The following is a 13,176-nucleotide window of genomic DNA, read 5'->3' as shown; positions in this document are numbered from 1 at the left end:
TTCTCCACCACTCTAAGCCTTAAGATTGCAATCAACACACACATACACCATTGTCAACCTCTGGAAATTCTCCTGTCTGGTCAGAAGATAACTAGAGCAGAATCCAAGGCACAACAAAGTAGATATAATAACGTGAAGAAATCTGCTCATCCCTGTGGTATCTAGGAACTGTACCGTAACCAGTAAGAGCATTCAAAGAACAAAATGGGCACAAATTCTGAGTTGTAGGCAATCACTCTAAAAACGAACCCCCAAACTTTGCACCAATCACACTGCCATGCTGCCTGCTGCCCCACCCCACACAGTTGCTCTTCGAGGCCAGGAGAGGACCCGTCACCGGCCCTGCACCTGCTCCACCTGCTCCATGGCCAAGCAGATGCCATGTCTGGGTGCCAAGGCAGCTCTACGTCGTTTCCTTACCTGGCTCTTGCAGGGTACAACCCCTTGGAAACACAGCATACAAAGGAACCAGGTGAGCACCTGAAGTTGCTACTGCAGAGAGGCACTGCAGCCCTGGGAGCCCCCCACAGCTGGCGACCCACCTGTGCAAACACCTCCCCAGGGGAGCGCACCAGGCACCACATTGGTGGTCCCCAATGCCCCAGCTCACGGTGAGTACTTTTTTCTAGTCGAATGCCAATCCAACTACGTATCATTTTTCTAGGTCACATCCCTGGATGCCCTACACCTGCAGCATGAAACAGGAGGGCAATGGCTTGATAAGCACCTAAAATATCTAGAATTTCCAGCAGAGATTATATTATACATTCATTTTCATTGAAAAGACCACTTGTCATCTCCTGAATGTACTGAATGCAAAATATTTTTGTTCTAATCTCAGCAGTTTGCGTCTATTTCAACACTTGCAAAATTCACTCACAAGACTTTGAATTTTGTCCATATGTTCACATTAGTACTTTAATGAATATGTTTTTACTAATCTTTTGATGCAATGTAGTATGTGAAGGCTGAAAAGAGAGCGCCATCTGCAAGTACTTGACTCGCAAAAGGGCTTCATATCTTGACTACACTTCCTTCTTTCTTTTCCATCCCCCCCCCCCTGTTTTGGATATTTGAATTCCTCCCCCAGAAGAAAAAAAAATCATGAGATGAAGTCCCTCTGATCTTATTCCTATATCTAGTTATATCACATGAAAGAAGTTCTGAGAAGGTCTAGAGCAGTGGTTCCCAACCTTTTTTTGGCCATGCCCCGCCTAAGCATCTCAAAAATCCTGATGCCCCCACCCCGTGACATATAATTCTTATTATTCAAAAAGTGAACTCCTATTCACATGGAGGAAGCCTAAAAGGCCTTTACTGTTAATAACTCAGTCTTGAATTGCCCCCTTAAAAATCAGATTGCCCTCCTGTTGGAAACCACGGGTCTAGAGGGAGACTACAACAGGTTAAAGGAATTTCATGCATTGGTCATCACACAGAGATTCTGCATGGAGTCCCCATGTGGTGGGACACAGCTGCAGTCTCAGCACTGAGGTTGCTGCAGCTTGCCTGAATTGAACTGGCATGACACAGCAAGGTCAGGGTTATGTGGGCACTTGAGGAAAGTTAAGCTGGCCCTCCTACTGGTGTGGCCACAGAGCACAGACCTTGCCGCCACTTTCCCACCAGTCCAGCCTCATTCAAGTAAGCTGTGGTGATGCCAGTACTGGGGAGACAACTGCAATGCCTTTACACACCCAAACGGGAAAATACTTTCTGGCATATGTTATGAAGCTTTATTTATTTTTCAGGCAATGATATAAACAACACCTTGCAGCCTCTATCACTGAATCAGCGTGTCTCACATTTTTCTCTGCTCCTGCTGCTTATCTGACACAAACTCGGAAAGCAGATGGCCAAACTTCTGAATGGCATTATTCATGTGTCCATAATAGCTTTGTAAAGATTGTAATGCTGCAAGCGCTGCTGTTGTTTTTTTTTAAAAAAAAAGATGAAAGAAAAGTGCAGGTTTCCGAGCTCATTTAAATGGAAGCTGACTTCTGACCTGCTAGGTGAGTGGAACTGCTAACCACATAGTGTTCTTTTCTGTAACTCCTACATACCATTCATGGGAGAAATACATATTCAATTAGGCATGGGTATTAGTGAATTAGTTCTTTAACTGATAAGTATTAGTTCTTTCAAGCTTCCAATTGCCTGTGGAATGTTTAAAGTTGATCACCAAAGTAAATGAAATGGCAAGGCCCTCTGAGTAAAACATGTGCTTACAGCAGACCGTTAGTCTAAACAGCCACATTCTTTCCTATATTAAAGCTTCATTTTTATTTTAAAAATGCTCCTTTTTAAGAAATAAATTTTCCATGTTTCACAACACATTTGAGTCAGTTTATTTAAGATCATGATATCTGGCAGTAAGATCCTCTGCACCAGCAAAAGACCTCTCATATTTAGTGCTGAAGTGTTGAATCAAGTTCATATTGTGCTATGGCCTCAGTTGACTGAACCCTGAAGGATAGCGTCAGGGGGCATCTATAAACAGACACTGAGTTTGGAAACTTAAGCTTCTAGTTACAAACTGTTAAAACTTAGAACAGTAATAAAAACATGCATATTGGTAATTATTGAAAGAGCACATGCTGTTAACAATTCCATTGCACATTAATTTTGCTTTCTTCCATGTCCTATTTCTTTTATTAGTACAGATGATACTGGAATTAACCTTGTCTCCGCCACATAATTTCCTAAGAATGATATTAATATCTTTCATTTAATTCCCTTGATAAATTAAAGTGAAAAGACATAATTAACATTTCATAATATTTGGGAAGGTGACATTTTCTACCTTCTCTTGAATACTCTATTTGGTATTTGAAGGCCCAAGGAAAGGATTGGAACCTATGATATTTAAGGTGGAGTGGTGTCGAGGTGGTAGTTAACAGAAACGGCTCCTTTCCCCCTAACAGTTATAAAGCAGAAAGGACTAATTACCCATTTTTATAGGTGCAATTTGAACTTAAAGCTCTGGAGAGTGCAGGAGCAGTAAACGGCTGTTATAGTCAATTCAACCATCTGCACCTTAAAATCACAATCCTTGAACCAGCAAACAAACAGCTCATTCACTCACTAGTACCACTAAGGCAAAGTCTGGAAAATTCTGTTTTAGAATCTCACATTGTTGTGTAGAAATCCCTTATTGAATGAAGTGTGCCCCTTTGCTGCCCATGAACTCTAGTCATCTTTACATCCCTCCTCAAAGGCTTTATTCTTCAGAACTATTGCAAGACCCTCATGACTAAAATTCTCAAATCATTCCTTCCAACTCTTCCTTTTCAGGGATGCCATTTAGAAACTAACAAAGGGCTGTTTCTCTCACTCACTGCTTTGGTGGCATCTGTATACAGACAGTAACCGTTTTAGGCGTGGCCGATATGTGCATGACTGTGCATATTGAAATGTAACCTCTGCATAAATTGGGAGTTGCCTGTATCTGGAAAGTTTGCTTACTCTACATCATCTTTCTTCACCATGTCATCCCCTAAATGTTCTAGGCTAGAGATTCTTTAAGCTGTGCTAGCTGGGGCTATTGGGAATTACAGTGGCTCTGGGTTGTATTTAAAACATGATCCAGAAACAAGGCCAGGAAACAGTCCAAAATCAGTATTACTGGGAGTTCAGCAAAGGTGGGGAGACCTAGAAGCAGAGCCCATGTTGTTTCCAACAATGGCAAGGCTGATGAAGGAGGCTTTATATTCTCTGAATATCTTACTCACACCACATCTACAGCTGCCGGCAGCGATGACATATTAGGAATTGCTGGATCTGTGGATGTATATTGTGTCATCGTTCTTCAGCATGGATGCAAAGCTTTTGGCGCCTTCACCTGTGATGGTGGAGGCTCCACTTCTTCCTCTGACAGTTTGAGGGATTCTTTATCAGGTATCAGAGGGTCCCTGAAGTGTATCCTCAGCATTTGGTTCAGGGGGCTCTGCCTACCTTTCTAGGTTCTTGAGGACTACATGTCTGGCAGTAGGCATGACACCCAATGGACTAACTTTCTACAGGCATGCCATGTGTTTGAAAGCAGAATAATGTCACAGAACAGTAATATGATTATTTTTCTAAAGGGGGAATCGTTTTATGATTTGGTTTGTAAAGTTAATGTGTATTTGTTTAAACATTTATACACTACTTTTCCCCTCTTCTGGATCTCAAAGCAGCTTTTAAAACAGAAACACACACACACACACACACACACAATATACACAATTTAAAGCAAATGAAAACACTGCAAAATAAAACATGAGAAATACTAGATTGCAACTTTTCGGTCCATAATATTTGGGATACACACATGTTATCCCCCTGGTTTTATTAAATTAACAATAAATTTCATCTATCATCTTGCAGTTTTATTAGCTGAATTGGCTGTCCTAATCATTACTAAATTACTTTGAATAAGGGCCAGTTTCATCAAATGACTAATGGGCTGTTATTTTTTTTCATTTATTTAAATGTTAATTAATTGTTATAGGGTTCCTATAAAACTGTCAATTCATCAAGACATATTTCAAATTCCATTAATTTCACACACACACACACACACACACATGATCCCTTATAACACTGATTCAAGTCTTCCCAGGTGTGTGAGCCAAAAAAGCCCCACCCACAAAACAGATTTATAAGCAGCCTTGGGGAGGTTTACCAATTCTAAAAAAATGAACTTTAGAAAAAACCTTAAGGGGCAGGCAAGAAGGGCAGGAACACCAAACAGACCCATAGGAACCTAATGGCATAGAATAGATTATTGAGAAAAAACATAGAATCATAGAACTGTAGAGTTGGAAGGGACCCTGAGCATCATCTATTTCAACCCCCAGCAATGCAGGAATATGCAGCTGTCCCATATGGGGATTGAACCTGCAACTTTGGCGTTATCAGCACTAAGCTGTAACCAGCTGAGCTATCTTTTGGGTATCAGCTGGGTAGAAGGAGAAATTGCATGGAGTTTCTGGAAAGAAATATAGAAAGGGTAGAAAGAACAACCTCTTTGTATGGATAGGTTGTTTCCTAGTTCACAATGAGAAGTTATTTTAAAATTTTCTCAAAGACGAAGTTGGGGGGGGGGGGCTGCCAATAGAAATCAAATGAGAAATCAAAGATTTCAGCACACATGAGATTGAGCACCATTGTTTTCAACACACACATACCCCAAACTTCAATGGTCAATGGCATGGCATTTTGACTAACTGTTATGGGGAGAGGGGAGAGGATTGAGGGGAAGGCAAATTGAAATTATGTAAACAGCCTTAACAGAAGCACTCCACACTGAGCTAGTTTGTTGCAAGTCCCCACCAATACATAAAACAAGCTATGTTACTTATCCTTTTTTTTTTATGTGACGATTGCAGGTAGCTGTTCACAGAATTTGTATACTACAGGAGCCTAGATACAATTTCATTTTTATTCATGTATATGCAAATGTATAGACTACTTGTTTATAAAACTTCCACAGCCGTGAACAAAATATACAAATGCATTGAAAGCATCGTGACAAAGCTAGGCAACACATAAACTATCTTCATTATAAATAGTGTCAGCTGCCACAGGCAAAACTAACAACGATCCAGCAGACAAGAGCCTGAGTAAATAAAAAAGGCTTCCATAGGCATCAGCAAACAGGGAATCATTGCCTATCTAACTGTCAACAGAACAGAGTTCCAGAAAGTTGGTGCAATCAGCCCCTATCGCCTGCAGCTTTACGCTTAACATATGGCACCACTAGCAAGGCCTCATCTGCTGGATGTTAAGATTAGACAGGAGCCTCTGTGGCAAGAAGCCCACAAAGATAACCTGGTCCTAAGTTCTTCAGAGCTTTATAAACTAAGATCAAGTCCTTAAACTTGGCCCGGCTGCATATAGGCAGACAGTGCAATTCTTTCTGCAGTGGTGATATATGCTGATGATTGGCAGGTCACCCTGCAAAGTAACCTAACTGCTGCATTTTGCAACCTTATCTCATCACTTCTTCTTTTCCTTTTTGCAAAGTGTGGGATAACAACCACTAGCTGTCAAAGTCATGTAACCTCTGCATGAAGATATTGAGATGAACGCCCAATAAACAGCCAGTCTGAAAGCTCCCTGAGGCAAATCTCTTTGGCCATCATATCTTTTTCACTGTAAGTAGAGACAAACTTATTTGGGGCATTGTTTGTGTGTGTATGGTGGTTGGGGTGGAAATACTTCAGAAGATAGCAGTAATTCCAGATTCAGAGACACTTACATCCTCTTTGATAGAAATAGAAGGTGGCAATTGCTGCTCCCTCTCATGTCCTCCTTGCCTTCTGGTGTTAGGTCAGTCAAGGAGAAGTGTGTCTGTGGATGGCCTATGGGAGACAGGGCAATAATGTGGATGAGCTAAAGACTTTCTGGGAATGAAAAGATTGACAGAAAAACCGTTCAGCAATTCTTACTTTATTTTGAGGGTATGAATTAGTGACTTCGGATATAGTATGTTTTGTCGCTGTTGGCAGCACATTTAGCAATTGCTCATATATGGAAGAATCATAACTCATTTGCTCAGTGCTACACAAGGGGATGGGATTTTGCTTGGAGGGACAAATTGACTGAGTTTGGGTGCCTGATGGATGAACAGAATTGGTCTCAACTATTGATGGATGAGTTGTATTATTTTTTTCTTATATAGACAATAATCCCTAAGAACAGCGTTCATCAAACCAACATAGATCTTTTTAGAAGACTTGATTGCTGTATGAATTTTGAATGCTGGTTGATGACGCCATTTAATGTTGACATCATTGCAGGCCCATGCGTAGCATGCTCGTCATGGATGGAAGATTGAGGTATTGACAGGTTTACAAATCAATGAGGCTAATTTATGGGGTTAAAAATGGGCCACAACTTCATTGATTACAGGTGTAGGCAGGCTTTGGTTCAGGCACTGGGCATGTATCTGGGATTAGCCTTCTGACTGGAGGAGGAAACTTTTGACCAGGGTCGTGCCTGGGTTAAGAACATGGAAAGTTGGTGTATGCTGAGTCAAACGGTTGGTCCAACTAGCTCAGTATTGTCTACATGAATAGCCAGTTCCTCTCCAGAATTTCACACAGGAGTCTTTCCCATTCCTATTCTGGAGATGTCCCAGGGATTGAATCTGGGACTTTCTGCATGTAAAGCATATTTTTAAATGACTGAGCTTTGGCCTTCTTGTGTACTGATTTTCAAGAATTATATTCTTGGAACAAATAATGCAAACATGATAGGAAAATTGAGTTTGCCTAGCTAAGCCAGCAATTTTTAATGATAGCTTATTAATGTAGTTTTGCTGAGGGGGGGACAATCAATCACACAAATGAGAGAGAAGTTAAAAGTGATCATTTCAGTCTAGAAATGGTGATCCTTAAGAGACTGCTTGTCATACATATGCTTCATATGTAGGTGTTGATGGATAGAAGGATGGGGGATAATTTTGTTCAGTTTGCACTTTAGTGTGAATTTACCTAATTTGCAATTTTGGAACCAATGAATGAACTCAAAAAATGCAATCCTTCAAAATGTGCACTTCTCCAAATTTTTGAGATGCAGTTCTTCAAACAGAAAGCATACACAAAAATGCAAACGTTAGTGGAAATAGCATATAAAAGTTACACTAGGTAAATTTCCTTGACCCCACCCCCCTAAAAAGTGTGCATTGGGCAACATTGCATATAGAAAATGCACATATTAGGAAGAATGTGGATGTAAATGCATTCAAATATTTATGCAGACCTTTTAAAGAAAAAAATGCAAATTGAAGTAGAAATGGGATGAATTGGGAAATTTAGAAAAAGAGCGAAACCAAAGCTATCCCATTCATCAGACTCTTGATGGGCAAAATGTTTGATAATGAAGTGCCTCCTACAATTAGATCAGCACAGACACTTGTGAAACAGATAACCAGTATAGTCAGCTATGAAAGGGCTGATCACCTTTCTGGGATGTGGAGGGGGGACTGAATGGAGCTCCCCACTTGTACTTTGTGATTGTTATCCTCAAAGCAAACCCCCTATTTAACAGGTGCACATACACAACAACATAGGCAGAGCTTACTGCTGCAAGCAAAAATCTATGAAATGAATTAGAGATGCTGACTTCCAGTTGCCAGCCAAAGTACAACTATTTCATCTAGCCCATTTAATGTCATATGTCTCAAGGGTGTATGTGCTAATTGGAACCCAGGAACCAAAATATTGCATTTAAGCAGAAATGCTCTCTTCCAGCCTTCACCATTTGAATCGATTATAGTGCCAGATGAAAGAAAGTACCCACCATAGAGTAATTTTCAGATAATGTGTGCTGTTCTGCAGCTCCGAACCTTTTCCCTAACAGGTGGTAACATGGCTGGAGGCCTGTTCAGCTTCCAGTGTAAAAGAGAGACGGAAGGGGTGAGGAGAAAGAAAAGGAATTCTCAGGCGGAAAATGTCTGCCAAGCCCTGACATAGATGTATATGTTCTGATGAGTTTGAAAAGAAGACGGGGGGGGGGGGCATTAATCACAGCATTCATAAATTGCAAATACAGGTTGGATAGAGTTTTACAGAATAAGTTTATTACTTTCACTGTCTTACACACATATAAACACAAAGCCCTGCTCACAGCACCACTCTCTTCTACACACACACACACACCACCACCACCACCACCACTAGGAATGGCCAGCAGGGAGACACAGCACTGCGACATGATGAAAAGGCACTGCAGGGGGCAGTATGGTCAAGGAAATTTGGGTGCATTGGTAGAACTGCCAGATTGGCTCTGCCACCCAATCTCACTGCCACCCTGTTGCACACCCCTCACCACCCCAGTACACAGCACCCATGCCACTGCCAAGAGACCAGATCCACACCACTTAGATTCTGCTTGCAGAGAAGGCATAAAGCCTTTCCCACATGCTGATTCACTGGCAAGAAAGACATTGACCTGTGATGAGTGCTGCATTGTTTGGCTTCCTCAAAAGGACATGCAGGCAATGTATTATCTGCTCATCATACTGCGAGCCTCAAAGAGGAGTGTCTTCCTCGAAGCTCCTAGGTTTGGGGTGCTGAAAAAACACCCACAGCAAATAAGGAAGGAAGGACCGAAGTTCACTGGTAGAACATCTGCTTTGCATCCAGAAGGCCTAGGTTCCATCTCTGGCATCTCCAGGTCAATCTGGGAATATCCCCTGCCTAAAATACTTGAGACTTGTGGCCAAATAGTATAGACAATACTGAACTAGGTGGACCATTGAATGGACTCAGAATAAACCAACATCCAAACACCTAAGGATCAGAGTGCCCAATTGTTCTTAATGGTGCCCCCAACCTAATTTGGGGCCCAAACCAGTGTTTCTGAACAGCCCTGATCCAGTCTGATGCAGGAAGATGCAAGCTTCCTTAACCTGGATCTGGGCCCCAAACTGAATCAGGGGTCCTAATTAAAAGCCCAATTTGACACGTGCTTGGGGAGAAGAAGGGGACACACACAGGCAGATGTCTCCCCCTCACTCCTTTTGACAGACTCGGCTCATTCCAGGTGGACCTGATCTGACCTGGAGTGATCCAGAGTTGCCCCAACTTGCTCCTGCTGAATCCCAGATCAACCCAAATTGGATGAATTTGGTACATCCTAAAGTTTTGGATTTTTAAAGGAGGGAATTGCCAAAAAGCCTCCTAAAAATCCTGCAGGGCAGGCTATTGCAGATGAAATGAACAAGTGGGGCGGTGGAGGAAGAATGCTAAGGCAGAGATCCCCTTTGGTGTGAGAATAGTGACAATACATTACAAGCACACTAAAGTCTCTCTGTTTTTCAGGTGTGAAATGTTGAAGTGGGACATCATTCAGCCTAGTGCTTGATTCTTGCTTGAAGTTATGCAAAAAATAAATCATAATTGAAGAGCACTACTAGGGGATGGGAATGCAAGCTTGAAAGCAAATGTGCACTGTATGCAATGTTCTTGGGAACAACACAATTGTGGGATGTTACAATGTTAAGGTGACAGTAGAGAAACTGCAGCTTATTCATCTCTTTGCAAAAAGGATTTTATGTAGCTAATGTGCTAAAGTCACCCAGCCTTGCAGGTTTGGATGTGAAAATCACTCTCATTTACAGTGTTAAGAGTTTAATACATACATTAATGAAAAAAATCTCCTAGGACTAACAAGTTTCACTTTTATTGACTTAAGCCTGCATTAAAGCAACCAAAGTTTAGCAGGCAAGGAATGCTCCCCTTCGAACGTCATTCTTAGAGTTTTCTCCAGCAGAGCAATTTCAGATGGATCAGCAATAAGAACATAAAACAAGAACATTGGATCAGGCCATTGGCCCATCTAGTCCAGCATCTTGTTCTCACAGTGGCCCAACAGATGCCCATGGGAAACCCACGAGCAGGATTTGAACACAGGAACACTCACCCCTCCTGTGGGTTCCAACAACTGGTATTCAGAAGCATTGCTGCCTCTAACTGTGGAGACAGAGCTTAGCCATCATGGCCAGTAGCCATTGATAACCGGCTTCTCAGTGAATTAGTCTAACCCTCTTTTAAATCCTTCTGTCACACAGTCTAGTGATGTATGGAAGTGAGGGCTGAACCATAAAGAAGGCTGATCGCCGAAGAATTGATGCTTTTGAATTATGGTGCTGGAGGAGACTCTTGAGAGTCCCATGGACTGCAAGAAGATCAAACCTATCCATTCTTAAGGAAATCAGCCCTGAGTGCTCACTGGAAGGACAGATCCTGAAGCTGAGTCTCCAATACTTTGGCCACCTCATGAGAAGAGAAGACTCCCTGGAAAAGACCCTGATGTTGGGAAAGATGGCGGGCACAAGGAGAAGGGGACGACAGAGGACGAGATGGTTACACAGCGTTCTTGAAGCTACCAGCATGAGTTTGACTAAACTGTGGGAGGCAGTGGAAGACAGAAGTGCCTGGCGTACTCTGGTCCATGGGGTCACAAACAGTCCAGTCGGACACGACTAAACGACTAAAGAACAACATCACACGGTCCCCTATGGGAATGTGTTCCATGGTTTACCCATGCACTGTGTGAAGAAGTACTTTCTTTTATCTTCCCTGAATCTACCAACATTCAGCTTCATTGGATGATCATGTGTTTAAATGTTATGAGAGAGAGAGAAGCAAAACCATTTGTATAATTTTATAAGCTTAAGTCATGTTATCTCTTGCCTTTTCTCTAAACTGAAAAGCTCCAAACGCTGCAACCTTTCTTCATTGCTCCATTCCCTTGATCATTCTGGTTTCCTTTTTCTGAACCTTTTCCCAACTCTACAATACCCTTTTAGAGGTAAAGTGTCTAGAACTGTACACAGTAATCCAAATGTGGTGACACCAAGAGATTTGTAGAGATTTGCATTTGTTTATTGACATTGTACAATGGCATTAGTTTCAATTCCTTTCCTAAATGGCTATTTTAGTACCTATTCACTTAGTTTGAAGAGGTCTTTCTCTTCACAGTCCCTTTTCATTTTCACTACACTGAACCATTTAGTACCTCAGCAAACTGAGCGACCTCACTTTTCACTCCTGACACTAGATCGTTTATGAACAAGTTAAAAAGCACAATATTTTATTTTTGGTGATATAAAGAAATATTATTTTGCTGCTATTATTTCTAAGGTGGAGTGGTACAAAGAATGTTTGGAATGGCCACTTGAAAATTGGTTCAGCTTGGTTCAACGTGATGCCTTCTCTCCCCTCAGGCACGCCGCACCATCTTTGCTTGTCTCCCTGTCCCCCTCAGCTGCCACAGCATTGCTGCCAAAACCCATCCTTTCAAATAGGCAATCCATGGCAGCAGCTGGGAGGGGGGGCATGGTGAATGGACCTGAGGGAGCATGGGGCTGAGAGGGATACATGCCTAACGCCTATGCCAAGGCTTCCTACAACTGAAATCAATAAAGTTGTGGCCATCTCAAATCCAAGATAGTTGTGGTGTCCATTCATTTACCTCTCAGTAGTCGGGCGTGCCGTGGTTGGGGGGCTCTGCAGCTGGGCACACAACCAAAAATGTAAGACAGAATGTCTCTTTGACAAAGCACAATGTACTGGTAAGTTTTGCATCTGCCTCTGATCTGGATGCCATAGCTCCTGTAATCTGCAACTTAGAGAGTGGCATGAGAATTGGCAAAGGTGATGCGGCTTATGTGCTTCTCAGCACCCCACGAAAATTGTGGAAGCAAAGCCCATGCATGAAAACTCTTTAAACAGCAAGGGTGATTTTTTATTTTTTTTACTTCAGCAACACTTCCTAATGATCATTCTTTGCAAGTGAATTCCAACATGATCTTCATTCTGAAAGGTAATTAGCCAAGCACTGACTATTCTATGTAGTCTCTATTATGATCCTAGTACAACTAATTTACTACTGGCTGGTCTAAAAGGATTCCCCATTTAGCTTATTCCATTCTCCTGAGAAGTCATTTGTGAGCCCTAGCCTCCTACAAGAAGAGCAGTTTGCTTTGAATAAATCACTTGGTATCTTCAAGGGGCTCGATATTTTGGCAGTGTTTTGGTTTCTGTTTCCTTGATTTTTCTTTTGCTTGTTTCACAAATTGACATCTCCATTTACACATCAATTAATCTGGGGCACTTTGTGACCCCTTTAATTTCAGGGTAAGAAAACTCATAACTAGGCTTTTGAGGCTGGAATCCTGCACATAGTTACTTGACCTGACAGTAAGATGGAAACTTACTCTCTGCTGTACCTCATTCTAAAGGAAACATGAACCCTGGGTAAGTGCCTGGATTGTAGCACTACTCTGAGACTGTGGTGGCATCTAACAGTACACTGCATAACCATTTCACATCTTAACATGAACTTTTTATTAAGGTGTGGGTTTTCTTTTTCATGTTTTTCAGATTAGAAAACCTGTGGTAAACCTTCATTCAGTCAAGCATCATTCAGCTCACTAAAAGGCAGCAAGACATGTGAAATCATTTGTATGAGTTTCCAATATCGAATCAAATCCATTGAGAACAAGTACTTAGGATGTAGCCTTAATTTAAGCTTAATATGGATAAAGAACCAGCAAATGAACATAATTGTGTTACTCTGCTAGAAACTCCATAGCATTTAGTAATATAATCATGGCAAGCCACTTCCATTTTGCATTCCTGCTCAAATGTGTGTATCTACTTTTTAACAGATACCTCTGCT

At 41.6% G+C, this 13,176-nt stretch overlaps 1 long non-coding RNA gene across 1 annotated transcript; it reads left to right on the top strand.

The window, feature by feature from the left end:
- Positions 1-5,867: 5,867 nt before the first annotated feature.
- Positions 5,868-10,000, top strand: LOC310676088. The gene is made up of 3 exons (XR_014510399.1): positions 5,868-6,140; positions 6,668-6,824; positions 9,813-10,000. It is a non-coding gene; the product is annotated as an uncharacterized lncRNA (long non-coding RNA).
- Positions 10,001-13,176: the final 3,176 nt, after the last annotated feature.

This window comes from Podarcis tiliguerta, assembly GCF_965153285.1.
Source record: "Podarcis tiliguerta genome assembly, chromosome: 4".
NCBI lineage: Eukaryota > Metazoa > Chordata > Lepidosauria > Squamata > Lacertidae > Podarcis > Podarcis tiliguerta.
This window is presented reverse-complemented; position numbering and strand designations above follow the sequence as displayed.